Raw genomic sequence first — 4,775 nt, forward strand, 5'->3', positions numbered from 1 at the left:
TGTTTCAATAAGATCACCTCTCATTCTTCTAAACTCCAGTGAGTATAGGCCCAGCCTGCTCAACCTTTTGTCATATGTCAACCCCTTCATCCCAGGAATCAACTGAGTGAACCTTCTCTGTACTGCCTCCAATGCAATAGATGTTGTAAAACTCTTAGCATATTCAATGGCAATAAATGCATTCTTTCACTGAACTTAGTCAAGTGGAACAAAGTCTATTTAAAAGTCACAAGATATTGTTGAAACTTTCCATTCGGGTAATTCAATCCAGTTCACAGGAAGTCTGAAGAGAGAAATCCAATTTTCTTTGGCAAGTGATATCATTCTCCTTGCAGAGAAATCAGTTTCTTCAGCCTAACGTATTAGACGAAAAAGGTTTTGTAAAATTGAACAAAGCAGAATATTGAATTAGATTTAAAGAGTTGCTTCTTCATCAGTATCCTTTTAATTATCAAACATGCAACATTGTGATCTTAGGAATTGGTGACCAACTGCCAAATAGCTGCTTGGATCAGTTTGTGTCAGCTGAATTAACGTACACAGTTTATATTACCAAATCTCGGAACATTATTGTATCTCTACTGACATTAATCCAGTTTCCTATTCGTCAGGTTTAGTAACCCCTGTATGACCATGCTGCTAAATATTCTCTTTGGTTGGGTGACCCGGGGTGGGAAATCAGACGGGGAGTTATTTTGCCTGTCACTCCCTGTCCCCTGATATCATTTCTGGAATTTTCTGCTGGATATCACGTTAGGCATGCAATACAATTGCTCAAATGTGGGCAGGCGTATTGTAATCGGGCACAAATAATAGGAATGTATCGGTTGACATATTTCCCATAATCTGCGCATTAGCAACGCTGGGTGTGAGGAGTGTGAGGCGTTCCTGGCATCCCGGCTTGCTATGGGCCACAAGGGGGTGGGATTTAAAAGTTGAAGAACTGCTTTGTCTAGTGTGGTGAATCACACAAGGCAAGGTGGGAAATTTGAAATGTTTTCTTAAAGAATTGTGAAACGCCTTGGGACGCTTTACTACGTTAAAGGTGCTATATAAATGCAAGGTGTTGGTCCTTCTGTCAATGCTAGCAGAAATGCCTCCGGAACCTGACCAAATTATTCAAATAATCCTGAGACTAGGAAATAGTCCAGGTTAGTGATGCAGGTAATGATCAGTGGAAATCCTCTTCCCCCGCTCCCCTAAAGGTCCACTGCCATTGCGAAAAATCTATTCCATAAATTCACTGATACTGTAGTCTGGTTCTCGTTCTGTTCAGTTACATAGCTGCTTCCTGCCCTCATATTGTGCCATTGTTATGGCTTGGGCTTTTTCTAACACCTCTTCTCATACAAGTGACATCTCCTTACCAGTCAAAATCCAACCATGCTAGTACTTTTATATCAAATACAGCATTATTTAAAAGCTGTAACCATGCCACAGCTCTTCAGAGGCTGCTGTGATATAAGAAATGTGTTTATTCATTTACTGTTGTTTTATAGTATGTACGTGTAGAAATCTCCAGAGAAATTATATTTTTTACAGATTTATATATACGTGAAAACATGCACACTTTTTAATGCCAGTTTCGAATAACATTCCAGGTCAGGCTCAGTTGAGTTATTAGATCATTTGCTGTTTTCTTGACTGGTATTGCTGAAGTGATTGGTTTTGAAATGTGTCAAATTGAATTGACACTTGACATTTGAAGTTGTATTGCTATCTACAAAGCTGTTTATTCAGGGAATCCAACAACATCTCATTTGTATTTTGGTACTGAAGTGAACTTTTCTTGAGATGAATTTAATGCAAAAGGATACAAGTTTAAAAAAAAGACGGTCAGAGTAGGCATGAAAATCATGAATCCTTTTTTCCCAAAGGGTATTAGAGTTGTGGAATAAGTCAACAGGAAAAGCCTTTAAATGGAATATGTTCAGGGGGCAATTGTATGCATTACTGGAGACAGAAGGGAAATGGTGTATGTGTGGAGTTGAAATCAATCAAAAACTAAGGAACTTCTTGGGCCAAATGACCTTTTCCTATTCCTAAAAATTCTTGTGTTCTCATCCAATAAGCTTCACGGCTCTTATCATCCTTCTTTATACAGGCAGAATTGAGCATCTATTTAAAACTGCATCTGAACCTTGGTGGTCCTCACCATGCTGTCTCCTCCTTCACTCCAGCCTGTGCTCCCTAATTGACTCAGGGCTTCAGTATTGCATGACAACAGGTTCCCCAAATGAGGATTGAATCCAGCATCGAAAGATGTTCCAGAATTGCCCAAGACTGATTCAGACAATTTTCTGTTCTGAATTGCATTCTGCAGCAAACCTTCAACTGGTGAAACTAAAAGTCATCAGAAATGTTATTTAATAAAAATCAAAATTCCTACTTGAAAACAAAATGACGGTTCCTTACCACCAACAATAAAAAAGTTCAAGGGGGTGCAAATCAAAAGTTCTGCGGAGTGCAAAACAGGCGGTCGAAAGAACTTCTTTACTCAAAGGATGATAAACATTTGGAATAATCTGCCAAATAAGGTAAGAGTCAAAGACATTGGGAGTATTAGGATGCTTGGCTGGATGATTTAGATATTGGAGGACAAGCTTCGATGGAATTTCTTGTTTCTTTCTACCAGCCTGAAATGTATATTCACTTGCTGCTCTCTTACTTGATTTAAAGCTGCTTTCAGTTACCATCTTTTAGAAATACACATCTTTAGTGAAAACTGCAAAGTTACTATATTTGCATTCCAATGTTTCATTTCTCTCTAACACAGGGACTTTGAAAGTAAGCTTCAGAAAATACATATTTTCACTTAATTCTAATAAAATAACCTTTACAGCAAGAAGTGAAAGGAAAGCCAAGTTATGAATCTGAGCCAGTCTGCTTTGAACTGAACTTTTATCATGCAACTTGCAACACCTTTGGGGCATTATTGTCTTTGTCTCTTTTAGGTTCTAGACAGCAGTAACAAACTAGGAGACACTTAGTCACAAAAAGGAATCTGAAGCCATACAAACAATAATAACACAATAATTCAATCAGCTCAGTGAGCATTGCATCACAGTACATTTTGAGCACAATTTTGGGAGTCTGTTTTAAAAAAAAAAATTCTGCATCTTTTGCTTGGTTGAATATTTGAAGCAGACCTTGTTCTGCTAAGCTGCCTCATTCCTTCTCAAAAACAAAACCATTTAACAAGTTCAAGGCAAATCAAGTGACAAGACCGACACAATAGTTGGAGAAAATGTCCCCTTTAAGGGGGTTGGGGTTGGGTGGGGGGGGTTTGGTTTGACATGGTCTCATGGGTGGAAAGGAGCCTGAGCAGCAAAGGCCCAGATTTTCCTTGGCAGGCTGGGAATTGAGCGTGTACATTTTTGGAGGTGATTTTAACTGCCAGGTGGGGTTGGATAAAATTTCCCCCTAAGTTTCAGGACCAGAATGGGCACTGTCCTGTCTATAGAATTTTGGACAAAAATGTATGGTACTGCATCAAAAACAAAATAATCGTTGAGAAACCTTTGAAGAAATGTGCTTTTTTAAAAATCCTTAACTTGTCAACTCGAATGCATAAATGACTCTGCTCCCCCCCCTTGGCGGTGTGGGGTCTCACTGCAAGCTGCATGTGAGCATTGTGGTTCAGTCCTGCCCGCCTATGTTGAACACAAGTCAACACCAACAAACATGCCCTGTCACGGAGACGTGAAATGAATTCGAACAAGAATGAATGAGTCTTGGATTAAGACTAATCAAAATGGAGCATTCGTTGGCACTATTTTGCCTTTATTGTTTTTATTTTTAACTCTAGTTTTTCTTTTCATCTCCAGGACCAAGAATCTTCTCTTCCTCCCTTCACCCATTTTCTTTTCCATTATGTGAGGCTGGTCAAAACGAACAATTATTTGTAATGCAGAACCAATATGCTGTGGCACAGGTGGATGGGCAGTAAGTCCCATTTATCATGTGTTGCAGGTCTCAGCAGTGCTACTGTAGTGAGGTGGCAAGCAGCGGCATTCATGGTGGGTGCGGAAAATCAGATTGGGGATACCTGTGGCCCTCCCTCATAGAACCTGTGAGTGATTAGTATCAGAATGGAGTTTACGGAAACACTAGGAGCAAGTTACCTCATCAACCTTTTGGGTGTAAGTGGCACAGATCCTGAGGACAGGGAGGAAATAGTAAGATTCACACTCCCAAAATAATGTATAATATTTGTTGAATCTGTGGTACTAAAAGTAAGAATTTAAAGAAAAAAAATCATAAATGCATCTTCACGATCAATTCATGTCATGAGGATGGACTTGTGGAACAAAATCTTTGCAGGCAGACACTCGATGACCAGTTTAGTTGTATCCAATCTGGTGGGCATGGTGAGTATGCTAGGATTTTTTCAATAATAAGTATAAAAACAATTATTTGGGGGGTGGGGGGCTGAGTTGTTTTGAATAATCTCCTCTTTCCTCCTTTGCTCGGGTCTTTGCTGTGTCCACATACCATGCCCTGGGCTGAGAAGACAACTGAGGAATGGGCACTGCAACCTGTGCTGAGCTTTGTGCTCCTCTGGTACTTTGTACAAGTGTCTATTCTTAATCCGTGAGCCTAGACAGTGAATGTTGGGCTATTTTTGTAGGAATACTACAATAGAGCCTTCACAGAATCACAGAAACCCCACAGTGCAGATAGAGGCCATTTCGGCCCATCGAGCCTGCACCGACACATATCCCACCCGATCCCCATAACCCCTACACCAACACATATCCCACCCTATCCCCGTA

Source organism: Somniosus microcephalus, chromosome 1 (genome assembly GCF_052327205.1).
Source record: "Somniosus microcephalus isolate GS21.2 chromosome 1, FLI_Smic_1.0, whole genome shotgun sequence".
Lineage (NCBI taxonomy): Eukaryota > Metazoa > Chordata > Chondrichthyes > Squaliformes > Somniosidae > Somniosus > Somniosus microcephalus.